At 35.2% G+C, this 17,726-nt stretch overlaps 1 protein-coding gene across 1 annotated transcript in view; it reads left to right on the forward strand.

Moving 5' to 3' along the window:
* Positions 1-17,726, forward strand: part of LOC148956008 (uncharacterized) — a 488,643-nt gene that overhangs the window by 41,250 nt on the left and 429,667 nt on the right. The window lies entirely within an intron of this gene.

The following is a 17,726-nucleotide window of genomic DNA, read 5'->3' on the forward strand; positions in this document are numbered from 1 at the left end:
CTGCACGGAAAACTCCTCCGTGGAAAATTCATCAAACGCAAAGTGCAAACTCTCTCCAGACAGTTCCATCCTCGCTGAAAATCCCCCCTCCCCGCAAAATTGCATGCAGACAATTCAGCCTAAAATGTCTCCTTAGCATTCTTTCATTTGAATAAGACTTTAATCTCTGATCTGTTTCTCGATCATTCCAGAAATTTCCCCTTCCGTAGAAATTATTTTCCGGAAATCAAAACACGTGGAAAATAGCCCCCGAAAATCTCCTCATGTAAAATTTGGCAAAGTGAATGTAAGACAATTAAAAAGAATTTCGTATAGGAATTCTGTCGAGCCCCCCTCCCAGTGTAATATTTCCGCTAGAAAATTCACCCCCCTGAAATTTTCCTCCCCAAAAAAGATTCTCCCTATAGAAATTCACCCCAAGCACAAACCTCCCTCTGAAAAATGTCTGTATACTCCCCAATAATAAATACTACACGTAGACACTGGGCGAATTTCATAATTTACAGGGCTCTCCCCACGGACTGTGGGAAGTCATTTTACACCAAAAGACAGTTATTTTATGTGTCAACTATACTGAACACAATGGCAGTCTCAAAACTTTGATCAGATAACTTTAGGGAACAAATGGGCGTGAGAGGGGGCCATTTGCCCTCCAATATTTGGTCACTGGAAAACAGCAGTAGAACTTCTATTTACGTTCAAACGCAACCTCCCCCGATCATCTAGGACCACTATTTCAATACAATCACCCCTGAAAAAAAAAACAGAAACGATTAAACCCGCATCCGTAATCTGTCTTGTGGCGAAAAAAGCAAAATTCCCAATTATTGTATATAGGAGCTTAAAACTTCTATAGAAGGATTTTCTGGTACTTTCGGATGGCATAATTTCCATTAAGTTTTTTTGAATTTTAACCCCCCCTCCCCCTCCATGTCAAAAATCACGCGAATTTTCTCAGGCTCGTAACTTTTGATGGGTAGCACTAAACTTGATGAATCTTATATATTTGGAATCAGCATAATAAGTTGATTCTTTTGATGTATCTACTGGTATTAAAATTCCGTTTTTTAGAGTTTCGATGACTATTGAGCCGAGTCGTTTTTGCTTACAGGAAAAAAGTTTAAAAAAACAATTCTGTTCTTTTTAATTGACATAGCCTTTTTTATTGGTTAAGAAAAAAATATATGAAATCTTTTAAGTTATTCTCCATAAGAATCCAGATTGGGCTTACTATTTGAGTAGTATGCGTCGTCTGGATTCTGATGCCCCTATAGCAAGGAATTCTGATGCCCCTATAGCAAGGAATTCTGATTCCCCTATAGCAAGGAATTCTGATGCCCCTCTACACCTTTTCAAAGAGATTCAGAGCTCCTCTCACATAATGGAATTTGAGGGCCGATAAAGTGAAATTATGTCAGTATTCTAGTTTTTCTAAACCAGTATTGCCTATAACTTAATTTACGTAGACAATGAGCGATATTAATTAATGTTTTGAATAATAGGAGTGTGAATGATTCTAATTAGTGATTGGATTGTAAGAAGGTGGAGAAAAAAAAGGATTATGAAATTATGTCACTATTCTAGTTTTTCTAAACCAGTATTGCCTATAACTTAATTTACGCAGGCAATGAACGATATTAATTAATGTTTTGAATAATAGGAGTGTGAATGATTCTAATTAGTGATTGGTTTGTATGAAGATGTAGAAAAAAAAGGATTATGAAATTATGTCAATATTCTAGTTTTTCTAAATCATTATTGCCTATAACTTAATTTACGTAGACAATGAACGATATCAATTAATGTTTTGAATAATAGGAGTGTGAATGATTCTAATTAGTGATTGGATTGTATCAGTGGAGATAAAAGGATTAAACTGATTAGCAGTTAAGGTAACCCCGAAGGAGTTGTTAACTCAGGTAATTTGTTATAAATTTGAAACAACATCAGTCTATGAAAAATGCCTAACGACGAATCGGAAATGTTTGATTAACATTTGCAAAGAAAAGGGGTAATGGGATTTGCGAATTGAAGGAGATGGGGTGATAGTGTACTGTATAATACACAAGTGATGTTTTGGAGAGTATTGTCAATTTAAAATAGTTTAGAAATAAAAAAAAATTTAACAAGAAATGGCTGAAAAGTGTTTTTAGGGAGATGGGTTGCATGGAGGGTTGAGTTGCACGAGGGTTCAGTTAAAGGGGGTACAGTTACACGGGGGGTTAGTTAAATTGGGTTGAGTTGCACGAGGGTTCAGTAGCACGAGAGTTCAGTAGGTTTCGGTTATACAGGGGTTCAGTTACATGGAGGGTTCAGTTAAAGGGGGTATAGTTACACGGGGGTTTAGTTAAATTGGGTTGAATTGCACGAGGGTTCAGTAGCACGAGGGTTCAGTAGCACGGGGGTTCAGTTGTACAGGGTTTCGGTTATACAGGGGTTCAGTTACATGGAGGGTTCAGTTGCACGGGGGTTGAGTTAAATGGGGCTTGAGTTCCACGAGAGTCGACTATAAATAAGGCTTTTGCGTCCTTCTGAACTTTCTGTGAGATGTGGGGGTAAGTATTTAGTTTAAATAATTCTAAGAGGAATTGAGTTTTTCTTTCATTGAAATGCAAGAGTTGGAATATTTCAGTAGTGCTTTGTCGTGGTTTATCTTGTCACAGTTACATTCTCTTGATCTTTCAAAGTTCACTTTGGTTTCATTTCATTGAAATGCAAGAATTAGGATATTTCAGTAGTGTTCTGTCGTGGTTTACCTTGATTTTTCAAAGTTCATTTCGAATTTCTTTCATTGAAATGCAAGAGTTGGAATATTTCAGTAATGTTTTGTAGTGCTTTACCTTGTCACAGTTACATTCTCTTTATCTTTTAAACTTCACTTTGGTTTTATTTCATTGAAATGTAAGAGTTGGAATATTTCAGTAGTGTTCTTGCCTGATTCCATGTGGTTTTTCTTTACTTAGTGCCCGTTAAAAACGAAATTTTTGTGTTAAATACGTAGTTTCTGTATCTTTCAAAAGAGCTTAAAGGGGTTTGAGAGACTCAATTGCATGATTTCATGTGGTTTTTCTTTACTTGGTGCCCGTTAAAAACAAAATTTTTGTGTTAAATAAGTAGTTTCTGTATCTTTTAAAAGAGCTTTAAGGGGTTTGAGAGACTCAGTTGCCTGATTCCGTTTGAATTTCTTTCGTGAAATGCAAGAATTGGAATATTTCAGGAGTGTCTTGTCGTGGTTTACCTTGTCACAGCTACATTCTCATGATTTTTCAAAGTTCACTTTGGATTTCTTTCGTTGAAATGCAAGAGTTGGAATATTTCAGTAGTGACTTGTTGTGCTTTACCTAGTCACAGTTGCATTCTCTTGATTTTTATAAGTTCATTTTGAATTTCTGTCGTGAAATGCAAGAGTTGGAATATTTCAGTAGTGTTTTGTTGTGCTTTACCCTGTCACGGTTACATTCTGATGATTTTCATAGTTCATTTTGAATTTCTTTCATCGAAATGCAAGAGTTGGAATATTTCACTAGTGTTTTGTTGTGCTTTACCTTATCACAGTTACATTCTCACAATTTTACAAAAGTTCATATTGAATTTCTTTCGTGAAATGCAAGAATTGTACTATCGTTTCTTCAACTGAAAGTAAGGAGCAACATCAAAACTTAAAAACAGACAGAAAATAGAGGCTGTTTCCAAAAGATTTAGGATTCATTAACTCTAATGTTGCCAGTCAAAAGCTATGAGTTTGAGAAAATTGTCTGAGTATAAAAAATGAAGAAACACCTTCCAAAAGTCGACAGGAATGGGATTGTCTTGAGGGGGGGAATTTTCCATGAAGGAGGTGGAGGGTATTTTTACATGAAAACAACTTCAACCATACCCAGTCTCCCGCTATCAGAAATTAAGTTATAAAAAAGTTTCTTCAACTGAAAGTAAGGAACAACATCAAAACTTAAAAACGGACAGAAAATAGAGGCTGTTGCCAAAAGATTTAGGATTCATTAACATTTTTCAACTTTATTTATTTTTTTCTTTTTGTACATATCCTAAAATGTCAAAATATGATTATGGTTCTAACAATTGCGCTCTATGATTGGTCAGAGACACGATGTGACTTTCCACTGGAGGTTTTATGACTCCTCCCCACAATGAATTCAGATGGTTTTAGGACTCATCTCACTAGCCATGACTCCATTCAACCTTGAGCGAAGGTATAAAAGTTTGATGAAGTATTTCTCTACTTAACAACTACATTAATTGCCTCCAAGATGATAGGACTGTATGACACAGAATTTATCGGATTAAAAAAATCATCTTGTGGTGTTATATTTGAATGTGCTTTTTTATTATTGTCTATGGATCTCGAAGAAATTGACTGTTATCATTGGATAGTGAACTATAATCTGTTTGAGCATGATAAAAGCTTGTGGAGTACTACATTACGTTATGTAAACAGACTGGGATTCTATGATAGAGCGATTACACCTCTTAATAATACTGGTCAGGAACTGAGAAATGTTCAGGAGGAAGTCAGTGAAATTTGCAGCTTTTTCGGGGTTGAAGCACTCTACGTAAAGGGCAATGTACCTACAGATAAAGTTTTAATTCAAAAGTGTGACCCTAGGATTCCAATTTTCAATCTAGAAGAATTTAAGTGTCCTAAACTTGAAAGGGCTTATCACCGTCGTGAAGACGAGGTTAGGTTCTTCGCACAGTGGATACCTAAGGACATACCTGATCGTGATAAATCAATAAGACGTGGTAAAAAAAACTTTTCTATATCATAGGATCATCGTTTCTGGATGTTTAAGTGTAAACTCTAAGTACTATTTTTATGCAAATATGTTGTGTTCTTTTTTTCTCAAGAAAAATCTGTTAATACGTTTAAGCAATAAATATCTTTAATCTTAATCCGTCTTTATTCTTTAGAATAGTTTTATTGATTTATTTAAATTATTAAGAAATTGTAAGTAAGTAACAATAGCTTTCTTGAATTTGCTTCCTGGACACAATACAGATATTTAATTCAAGAAATCATAATAAAATCGCAAGTAAGTAATAAAGTCTTGATTGTTTTCACCTATTGGATTCACAATACTGAAATTTCATTCAAGAAATTATACAGGAATTTTAAATAGGTAACACACTCATTCTTGAAGTCACCTCTTGTATACACAATGCAGAAATTTCATTTAAGAAATTATCAAAAATTGTAAGTAAGTAGCAAATTCTTTCTTGAATTCGCCTCCTGGATAAATAAAAAATACATTTCATTCAAGAAATTATGACAAAATTCTAAGTAAGCAACAAACTCTTTCTTGAAGTCACCTCTTGGATACACAATGCAGAAATTTCATTAAAGAAATTATGAAAAATTGTAAGCAAGTAACAAATTATTTCTTGAATTCGCCTCCTGGGTAAATAATAAAGACATTTCATTTAAGAAATTATGACAAAATACTAAGTAAGTAACAAACTCTTTCTTGAAGTTACCTCATGGATACACAATGCAGAAATTTCATTTAAGAAATTATAAAAAAATTGTAAGCAAGTAACAAACTTTTTCATGAAGTCACCTCTTGGATACACAATGCAGAAATTTCATTAAAGAAATTATGAAAAAATTTTAAGTAAGTAGCAAATTCTTTCTTGAATTCACCTGCTGGATAAACAAAAAAGACATTTCGTTCAAGAAATTAAGACAAAATTACAAGTAAGTAACAAACTCTTTATTGTTTTTATGACTTACATACACGATGTAGAAATTTAATTCAAGAAATTATGAAAAAATTCTCAGTAAGTAGCAATTTCTTTCTTGAATTCAACTCTTGGATACACAATACGGAAATTTCATTTAAGAAATTATGAAAAAATTGTAAGCAAGTAACAAACTCTTACCTGAAGTCACCTCTTGGATACACAATGCAGAAACTTCATTTAAGAAACTATAAAAAAATTGTAAGTAAGTAACAAATTATTTCTTGAAGTCACCTCTTGGATACACAATACAGAAATTTCATTAAAGAAACTATGAAAAAATTGCAAGTAAGTAGAAAATTCTTTCTTGAATTCACCTGCTGGATAAACAAAAAGACATTTCGTTCAAGAAATTATGACAAAATTCTAAGTAAGTAACAAACTCTATATTGTTTTCACGACTTGGATATACGATGTAGAAATTTAATTCAAGAAATTATGAAAAAATTCTCAGTAAGTAACAATTTCTTTCTTGAAATCAACTCTTGAATACATAATACGGAAATTTCATTCAAGAATTTATGAAAATATTTGTAAGTAAGTAACAAACTCTTTATTGATTTCACCTCTTGGATTTATAGTACAGATACTTCATTCAAGAAATTATGACAAAATCGCAACTAAGTAACAAACTCTTTATTGTTTTCACCTCTTGGATATATAATACGGAAATTTCATTCAATAAATTATGAAAAAAATGTAAGCAAGTAACAAACTCTTTCCTGAAGTCACCTCTTGGATACACAATGCAGAAACTTTATTTAAGAAACTATGAAAAAATTGTAAGTAAATACAAATCTTGGTATCAGAATGAATAAATTATTTATCTACATCCGTTATTGGATATGTCATTACGAAAAATTGTAAGTAAGTAAGTAACAAATTCTTTTTTGAATTCATCTCTTGGATACACAATACAGAAATTTCATTAAGGAAATTATAAAAAAAAATTGTAAGAAAGTAACAAACTCTTTCTTGAAGTCACCTCTTGGATACACAATACAGAAATTTCATTTAAGAAATTATGAAAAACTTGTAAGTAAGTAGCAAATTCTTTCTTGAATTCACCTCCTGGATAAATAAAAAAGACATTTCATTCAAGAAATTTTGACAAAATTCTAAGTAAGTAACAAACTCTTTCTTGAAGTTACCTCTTGGATACACAATCCAGAAACTTCATTTAAGAAACTATGAAAAATTGTAAGTAAGTAACAAATTCTTTCTTGAAGTCACCTCTTGGATACACAATACAGACATTTCATTCAAGAAATTATGACAAAATTCTAAGTAAGTAAAAAACTCATTCTTGAATTCGCCGTTTGCATGCACAATGTCAGTCTATGGGACCTCTACACGTGGTTAAACATGTTTTGAAACTACATACTTTTTGCTTGCCTTTACTTGTCACCTTTCCAAACAAGCGGGGATTCCTCAATAGTTCCTACACATTGCAAAAAAGTGAGCAGTACGAAAACTCCACGTTTTCAACCAGACTCTTTTTTTCTCTTTATCACAAACAATTTTCAATGTGTACAGATCAAATTGCTCTCTAAACGGTTCATGATAAAAAAAATAGTTTCATTTTTTAAGGTTAATTTAGATGAGGTTGCGTGCAGGGGATTCCCCACTGGTTCCTACACATTGCAAAAAAGTGAGCAGTACGAAAACTCCACGTTTTCAACCAGACTGGTTTTTTAGACAACACCCATTTTTTTTAGGGACCAATCAGAGACAGTGGAGGTTGCTCAATATACAATAACTTCATTGGTGATTGGTTACACACCGCGACGGTGCGTACATAGTGAGAGAGACATGCAAAGTCGACATAGCTTTCTTTAATTTTTTAAGGTTAATTTAGACGAGGTTACGTGCGTGCACGTAACCTCGTCTAAATTAACCTTAAAAAAATCAAATAAAGCTATGTCGACTTTGCATGTTTTCTGCAATTTTCATACACAATGTGAACTCGGGAATGAGTTTGCAACTTACTTACAATTTTGTCATAGCTTTTTGAATGAAGTGTATCTTTTATTAATAAAGGAAGTAAAATAAACGAAGAATTCGCTACTTTCTTGCAATTTTTGACAAGTTATTAAACTAAGTATCTGCATTAGGTATCCAAGATGTGACTTCAAGAAAGAGTTTGTTACTTACTTACAATTTTTTTATAATTTTCTTAATTAAACTTCTGTATTGTGTATCCAAGAGGTGAATTCAAGAAAGAGTTTGTTACTTACTTACTTACAATTTTTTCATAAAGACATCCAATAACGGATGTTGATAAATAATTTATTCATTCTGATACCAAGATTTGTATTTACTTACAATTTTTTCATAGTTTCTTAAATAAAGTTTCTGCATTGTGCATCCAAGAGGTGACTTCAGGAAAGAGTTTGTTACTTGCTTACAATTTTTTCATAATTTATTGAATGAAATTTCCGTATTATATATCTAAGAGGTGAAAACAATAAAAAGTTTGTTACTTACTTGCGATTTTTTCATAATTTCTTGAATGAAGTATCTGTACTGTATATCCAAGAGGTGAAATTAATAAAGGGTTTGTTACTTACTTACAAATATTTTCATAATTTCTTGATTGAAATTTCCGTATTGTGTATCCAAGAGTTGACTTCAAGAAAGAAATTGTTACTTACTGAGAATTTTATCATAATTTCTTGAATTAAATTTCTACAACGTATATCTAAGTCGTAAAAACAATAAAGAGTTTGTTACTTACTTAGAATTTAGTCATAATTTCTTGAACGAAATGTCTTTTTGTTTATCCAGCAGGTGAATTCAAGAAAGAATTTGCTACTTACTTACAATTTTTTCATAATTTCTTTAATGAAATTTCTGTGTTGTGTATCCAAGAGGTGACTTCAAGAAAGAATTTGTTACTTACTTACAATTTTTTCATAGTTTCTTAAATTAAGTTTCTGCATTGTGTATCCAAGAGGTGACTTCAGGAAAGAGTTTGTTACTTGCTTACAATTTTTTCATAATTTCTTAAATGATATTTCCGTATTGTGTATCCAAGATTTGACTTCAAGAAAGAAATTGCTACTTACTGAGAATTTTTTCATAATTTCTTGAATTAAATTTCTACATCGTGTATCTAAGTCATGAAAACAATAAAGAGTTTGTTACTTACTTGGAATTTTGTCATAATTTCTTTAATGAAATGTCTTTTTTGTTTATCCAGCAGGTGAATTCAAGATAGAATTTGCTACTTACTTAAAATTTTTTCATAATTTCTTTAATGAAATTTCTGCATTGTGTATCCACGAGGTGACTTCAGGAAAGAGTTTGTTACTTGCTTACAATTTTTTCATAATTTCTTAAATGAAATTTCTGCATTGTGTATCCATGAGGTAACTTAAAGAAAGAGTTTGTTACTCACTTAGAATTTCGTCATAATTTCTTGAATGAAATGTCTTTTTTATTTACCCAGGAGGCGAATTCAAGAAATAATTTGCTACTTACTTACAATTTTTGATAATTTCTTAAATGAAATTTCTGCATTGTGTATACAAGAGGTGACCTCAAGAATGAGTGTGTTACCTATTTACAATTCCTTCATAATTTCTTGAATGAAATTTCAGTATTGTGTATCCAATAGGTGAAAACAATAAAGACTTTATTACTTACTTGCGATTTTATTATGGTTTCTTGAATTAAATATCTGTATTGTGTCCAGGAAGCGAATTCAAGAAAGCCGTTGTTACTTACTTACAATTTCTTCATAATTTAATGAAATGAATAAAACTATTCTAAAGAATAAATACGGGTTAAGCTTAAAGATATTTATTGCTTAAAAGTATTAACATATTTTTTTTTAGGAAAAAAAACAACACCACATATTTACATAAAAATAGTACTTAGAGTTCACACTTAAACATCCAGAAACAATGATCCCATGATATAGAATAGTTTTTTTTACCATGTCTTATGAATTTATCACGATCAGGTATGTCCTTAGGTATCCACTGCGCGAAGAACCTAACCTCGTCTTCAGGACGGTGATAACCCCTTCAAATTTAGGACACTTAAACTCTTCTAGATTGAAAAATGGAATCCTAGGGTCACACTTTTGAATTAAAACTTTATCTGTAAGTACATTGCCTTTTACGTAGAGTGCTTCAACCCCGAAAAAGCTGCAAATTTCACTGACTTCCTCCTGAACATTTCTCAGTTCCTGACCAGTATTATTAAGTGGTGTAATCACTTTATCGTACAATCCCAGTCTGTTTATTTAACGTAATGTAGTACTCCACAAGCTTTTATCATACTCAAACAGATTATAGTTCACTATCCAATGATAACAGTCAATTTCTTCGAGATCCATAGACAATAATAAAAAAGCACATTCAAATATAACACCACAAGATGATTTGTTTAATCCGATAAATTCTGTGTCATACAGTCCTATCTTCTTGGAGGCTATTAATGTAGTTGTTAAGTAGAGAAATACTTTATCAAACTTTTATACCTTCGCTCAAGGTTGAATGGAGCTATGGCTAGTGAGATGAGTCCTAAAACCATCTGAATTCATTGTGGGGAGGAGTCATAAAACCCCCAGTGGGAAAGCCACATCGTGTCTCTGACCAATCATAGAGCGCAATTGTTAGAACCATAATCATATTTTGACATTTTAGGATATGTACAAAAAGAAAAAAATAAATAAAGTTGAAAAATGTTAATGAATCCTAAATCTTTTGGAAACAGCCTCTATTTTCTGTCCGTTTTTAAGTTTGATGTTGTTCCTTACTTTCAGTTGAAGAAACTTTTTTATAATTTAATTTCTGATAGCGGGAGGCTGGGTATGGTTGAAGTTGTTGTCACTTAAAAGTACCCTCCACCTCCTCCATGGAAAATTCCCCCCTCAAGACAATCCCATTCCTGTCGACTTTTGGAAGGTGTTTCTTAATTTTTTGATAATCAGGCAATTTTCCCAAACTCATAGCTTTTGACTGGCAACACTAAAGTTAATGAATCCTAAATCTTTTGGAAACAGCCTCTATTTTCTGTCTGTTTTTAAGTTTTGATGTTGCTCCTTACTTTCAGTTGAAGAAACGATAGTCCAATTCTTGCATTTCACGAAAGAAATTCAAAATGAACTTTTGAAAAATTAAGAGAATGTAACTGTGATAAGGTAAAGCACAACAAAACACTAGTGAAATATTCCAACTCTTGCATTTCGATGAAAGAAATTCTAAATGAACTATGAAAATCATCAGAATGTAACCGTGACAGGGTAAAGCACAACAAAAACTACTGAAATATTCCAACTCTTGCATTTCACGACAGAAATTTAAAATGAACTTCGAAAAATCAAGAGAATGCAACTGTGACAAGGTAAAGCGCAACAAGTCACTACTGAAATATTCCAACTCTTGCATTTCAACGAAAGAAATCCAAAGTGAACTTTGAAAAATCATGAGAATGTAGCTGTGACAAGGTAAACCACGACAAGACACTCCTGAAACATTCCAATTCTTGCATTTCACGAAAGAAATTCAAACGGAATCAGGCAACTGAGTCTCTCAAACCCCTTAAAGCTCTTTTAAAAGATACAGAAACTACTAATTTAACACAAAAATTTCGTTTTTAACGGGCACCAGGTAAAGAAAAACCACATGGAATCATGCAATTGAGTCTCTCAAACCCCTTAAAGCTCTTTTAAAAGATACAGAAACTACTTGTTTAACACAAAAATTTCGTTTTTAACGGGCACTAAGTAAAGAAAACCACATGGAATCAGGCAAGAACACTACTGAAATATTCCAACTCTTGCATTTCAATTAAATAAAACCAAAGTGAACTTTAAAAGATCAAGAGAATGTAACTGTGACAAGGTAAAGCACTACAAAACACTACTGAAATATTCCAACTCTTGCATTTCAATGAAAGAAATTCTAAATGAACTTTGAAAAATCAAGGTAAACCACGACAGAACACTACTGAAATATTCTAATTCTTGCATTTCAATGAAATAAAACCAAAGTGAACTTTGAAAGATCAAGAGAATGTAACTGTGACAAGATAAACCACGACAAAGCACTACTGAAACATTCCAACTCTTGCATTTCAATGAAAGAAAAACTCAATTCTTCTTAGAATTATTTAAACTAAATACTTACCCCCGCCTCTCACAGAAAGTTCAGAAGGACGCAAAAGCCTTATTTATAGTCGACTCTTGTGGAACTCAAGCCCCATTTAACTCAACCCCCGTGCAACTGAACCCTCCATGTAACTGAACCCCTGTATAACCGAAACCCTGTACAACTGGACCCCCGTGCTACTGAACCCTCGTGCTACTGAACCCTCGTGCAACTCGACCCAATTTAACTAAACCCCTGTGTAACTATACTCCCTTTAACTGAACCCTCGTGTAATTGAAGCCTCCATGTAACTGAACCCCTGTATAACCGAAACCCTGTACAACTGAACCCCCGTGCTACTGAACTCTCGTGCTACTGAATCCTCGTGCAACTCAACCCAATTTAACTAACCCCCGTTTAACTGTACCCCCTTTAACTGAACCCTCGTGAAACTCAACCCTCCATGCAACCCATCTCCCTCAAAACACTTTTCAGCCATTTCTTTTTAATTTTTTTTTTATTTCTAAACTATTTTAAATTGACAATACTCTCCAAAACATAAATTGTGTATTATACAGTACACTATCACCCCATCTCCTCCAATTCGCAATTCCCATTACCCCTTTTTTTGCAAATGTTAATCAAACATTTCCGATTCGTCTTTAGGCATTTTTCATAGACTCATGTTGTTTCAAATTTATAACAAATTACCTGAGTTAACAACTCCTTCGGGGTTACCTTAACTGCTAATCAGTTTAATCCTTTTTTTCTCCACTGATACAATCCAATCACTAATTAGAATCATTCACACTCCTATTATTCAAAACATTAATTGATATCGTTCATTGTCTACGTAAATTAAGTTATAGGCAATACTGGTTTAGAAAAACTAGAATATTGACATAATTTCATAATCCTTTTTTTTTCTCCACGTTCATACAATCCAATCACTAATCAGAATCATTCACCCTCCTATTATTCAAAACATTAATTAATATCGTTCATTGCCTACGTAAATTAAGTTATAGGCAATACTGGTTTAGAAAAACTAGAATAGTGACATAATTTCATAATCCTTTTTTTCTCCACCTTCATACAATCCAATCACTAATTAGAATCATTCATACTCCTATTATTCAAAACATTAATTAATATCGTTCATTGTCTACGTAAATTAAGTTATAGGCAATACTGGTTTAGACAAACTAGAATAGTGACATAATTTCACTTTATCGACCCTCAAATTCCATTATGTGAGGGAGCTCTGAATCTCTTTGAAAAGATGTAGAGGGGCATCAGAATTCCTTTCTATAGGGGCATCAGAATTCCTTGCTATAGGGGCATCAGAATTCCTTGCTATAGGGGCATCATAATCCAGACGACGCATACTACTTATTTGTATGTCGGATAAAATATTGTATAAAATTTTGTGTATAATAGCTCATCTAGAAAGATATTTTTGGATCAGTTTCACCTTAATATCGTTAGCTTCAGTAGTAGCAGTAATTGCAGTAGCATTTGTAGTAGTAGTAGCAGTAGTAGTCGAAGTCGCATGTAGTGCTCTTTGTTTAGTTCAACATACCCCTCACCTTACCCTGAAAGTTTCAACTTAAAGCACTAAGTAGTTCCTGGGACATTGCTGTTGCCTGCTGCTACCAATTGCTGTTACCTATGTCAAAAATCACGCGAATTTTCTCAGGCTCGTAACTTTTGATGGGTAACACTAAACTTAATGAATCATTTATTTGGAATCAGCATAATAAGTTGATTCTTTTGATGTATCTACTGGTATTAAAATTCCGTTTTTTAGAGTTTCGATGACTATTGAGCCGAGTCGTTCCTTGCTTACAGGAAAAAAGTTTAAAAAAACAATTCTGTTCTTTTTAATTGACATAGTCTTTTTTATTGGTTAAGAAAAAAATATATGAAATCTTTTATGTTATTCTCCATAAGAATCCAGATTGGACTTACTATTTGTATGTTGGATAAAATTTTGTGTAAAATTTTGTGTATAATAGCTCATCTAAAAAGATATTTTTGGATCAGTTTTACCTTAATATCATTAGATTCAGTAGTAGCAGTAATTGCAGTAGCATTTGTAGTAGTAGTAGCAGTTGTAGTAGAAGTTGCATGTAGTGCTCTTTGTTTAGTTCAACATACCCCTCACCTTACCCTGAAAGTTTCAACTTAATGTACTAAGTAGTTCCTGGGACATTGCTGATGCGTCCTTTTAACAACCTGCATGCACAAAAAGTTTTTCGATTTAGTTCGATATCTCTTTAACATTTCCTGAAATTTTTACCTAAGTACCTTTAGCTTTAGTAGTACAAACACTGATAATAATAGTAGTACTAGTAGTATTAGTAGTTGTAGTAGTAGTAGTATTAGTAGTAGTAGTAGTAGTAGTAGTAGTAGCAGTAGTAGTAGTAGTAGCGATTGTGGCAGTAGAAATGGTAGCAGCTGCATGCACACAGTGCCTTTTATTAGTTCAACATATCCCAAAACTTGACTTAAGTCCCATCCGTCCTTGAAGGTCGTCTTGGGGCCTCTTTCTTCGTAACGGCGTGGATGTGCCTTCTGTATGCTTCAAGGTCTTCTGCTAGGCGAAGAAGGTTCGAGAGGCGGTGAGGTGCAAATTTTTCCTTGCACCTTTTTGGGGGACGACCATGAGGACGAGAACCGTGAATTTGGCCTTCGAAGGTGATTTTTGGGAGAAGGGACCGACTCATCCGTTGTACGTGACCGAGCCATCGAAGTTGCTGGACCTGGATCTTCATGAGAATTGTTTGTTGTACTTTAAGGCGCTCGAGAAGTTCGACATTTGAGATTCTATCAAGGTAAGTGATCCCGCCGATGCGGCAGAGGCACTTAGTTTCAAATGCTGCAAATCGACGGTTGTCATTTACCTTCAGTGTCCATGTTTCACATGAGTATATTACAATGGGGATGATCAGGGTATCGAAAAGTCGTGTCTTATGCCGCAGAGACAAATCCTTGCGCTGCCATATTGGCATAAGGGTCTTGAAACTGGAACTCGCGAGGGCGAGACGTCTTTTAATGTCTTTTGGTAGACTGTTGTCGCTGGTGATTAGACTACCAAGGTAACGGAACTCGTCGACCCACTGGATACTCTCTCCATTAAGTTTCAGGTCTGGCTTAACTGTATCCTGCGTCTTTCGTGAGCAGCACATAGCCTTTGTTTTTGATACATTTATGATCATTCCAAAAGAACTAGTGGCTTCGAAGACGTCGTTAAGAAAGGCTTGTAGATCCTCGGGTGCTTCAGCCATTTCGTCGATATCGTCGGCGTAGGCTAGCTTATCTATCTGAACACCCCCTATATGTGCGCCACAATTTGTCTCCACCAGGGATAAAACTGCTGTGAGGAAAAGGTTAAACAGCTCTGGAAACAAAAGACATCCTTGAAGGACACCTGCGGAACTCCGAAAACTGTCAGTAAGACCCTTACTAGTCATGACATGATTCCCAAATTTTGAGTACATATCTCTGATAAGGTCTACTAGGTTTCGTGGGATTCCGTAATGGAGAAGGATATGCCATAGGCCCTTTCTCCAAATAAGGTCAAATGCTTGCCTAAAGTCGATGAAGAGCTGATACAGGCCGCGACCGAATTCCAGATATTTCTCTAAAATTTGGCGAACAGTGAAAATTTGATCAACGGTCGATCTCCCAGGGCGAATCCCGGCTTGGTATTCCTGAATGACTAAGGACGACACGGCTCTGATCCGTTGGAGTATAATTCGGGTGAAGATCTTGGCAGTTTGACTTGTTAGGCTAATGGGACGGTAATTATCACATACTGCCTTTGACCCCCTCTTGTGTAGTGGAGCAATTGTAGCTTCGCACCAAGAAGTTGGGAAATGACTCTTTTGTCAGGCACCGGATACAATCTTGTGGAAAAGATCTATAAGTGGTTCACACCGGACTTTCAGCAGTTCTGCCTGTATCCCGTCCGGGCCAGGGGCCTTGTTAGTCTTCAGCGCTTGGATGGCATCTTCGACCTCAGAACGGAGAGGAGGTGGGCTGGGATCTGAGACAGTAACGGGAAAGAGGTCCAGGACAGCAGAGTTTGGAAATATATCAGGATTAGGCTTTTCTTTGAAATGCTCCATCCATCTCGATTGGATACCTTCTGTACTTTGTATCTGAGAGCCATTTTTATCTAGCAGTGCACAAGAACTGAGGCTTTTCTTGCTTGTTAGCTCACGAACTCTCTTATACATGAAGTATGAATCACCTCTCTTAAAATCAGCCTCACACTGTTCACATTTGTCTTTAATGTAGGTGTGATGGGCTCTACGGGTGGCTTTTTCTACAGCACGCTTCAACTGCTTATATCTGTCCCTGCTTTCTCTGTCTGACCTGTTATTGTGTTTTCGTTTCTCAGCACATAATAAAATAATTTCATTTGTTATCCAAGGCTTTTTATCACCCTTTTTGGTTCCTTGGGCGGACATCGCTACTTTGCTGATGATCTTAGAGGAGTCTGTTACCAGTTTATCGATATCCTCTTTAGATAGAGTTACAGGAATATTAGAAAGAAGGTCCGATATTTGAGTAGACAGTTCATCGATGTAGGTTTGGCGAGTTTGAGGGTCTTTGAGAAGATGTGTGTTTAAACGAGCGGGTCTATTATTCAGCTTTGCGGAAGATTTCAGGTGTATCTTTAGTGCAGCCATGACCAGGGAATGGTCGCTGTTGAAATCGCCACCTGCAAGGGTGACAGTATCTAGCACAGATGATTTCCACCGTCTAGAGACGAGCACGTAATCAATAAGATGACGGGTTTTTCCATCCGGCGAAGTCCATGTCGCCTTACGACGTTCTCTATGTTTGAAGAGAGTATTGGTAATGGCTAGATCACTGTCTCTGCAAAATTCAATGAGGCGTTCGCCCCTCTTGTTAAGTCGTCCAAGGCCAAATTTACCCATAACATCTTCATTTCGAGTAGAATCCTTACCAACAATAGTATTGAAGTTGCCAATGACAACAATAAGGTCTTTTTTAGGAACTGCGTCAATTAGCCTTTGCAGTTGAAGGTAGAAATTGTCAAACTCTTCATCTGGTTTGCTGCAGTCAGGAGCGTAGACTTGTATGATCGTGATGTTGATCGGGGATCCCTTCATTCGTATCATAATCAACCATTCTGACACAGGCGTTACGGAAATCAGGGATCTTCGTGCCTTAGTCGAAATCAAAAAGCCAACACCTTGGCGATGGACGCCATCGGTTCTCCAAGACACTATCAAACTAGTGTTGCCGATCCTTTCTTCGCCGGTGCTAGGGAGATGTGTTTCTGAAAGTCCCACAATATCCCATTTATATCGGTTTAGTTCATTTAGGACACGATCTATTTTGCCTTGTTTAACAAGCGTCCTAACGTTCAGGGTTCCAACAGATAAAATCAATTTAGAAGAAAGCATAGCCTCCGGGTTTGGAGTTGTTAACATTGTTAAAGGGAGATTCTGGGTCGTCAGTTCGTCGGTTGTCCCGGACGCGGTAACTTCGTCGGTTGCCCCGGACGCGGTAACTTCGTCGGTTGCCCCGGACGCAGTAACTTCGTCGGTTGCCCCGGACGTGGTAACTTCGTCGGTTGCCCTGGACGCGGTAGTATCCCAAAACATGACCTATAAATTTCACCTAAGTACTATAACACCTTAATACCCTAACACCTTAATACACATCCACTGAAATTTTCACCTTAATACCCTTAGCCCTAGTAAGATTAGCAGCTGTAGTTTTAGTAGTTGTAGTAGTAGTAGTAGTTGTTATAGTAGCGGTGTTTCCTTTTTACTCTTCGCCAACTGACCATTTCCCTCGTCTTTCTATCATATTTTCAACTTGATACCC

The sequence above is a fragment of the Artemia sp. Qi Xiang Cuo genome, chromosome 1, assembly GCF_049724085.1.
Source record: "Artemia sp. Qi Xiang Cuo chromosome 1, ASM4972408v1, whole genome shotgun sequence".
In the NCBI taxonomy this organism is placed as follows: domain Eukaryota; kingdom Metazoa; phylum Arthropoda; class Branchiopoda; order Anostraca; family Artemiidae; genus Artemia; species Artemia sp. Qi Xiang Cuo.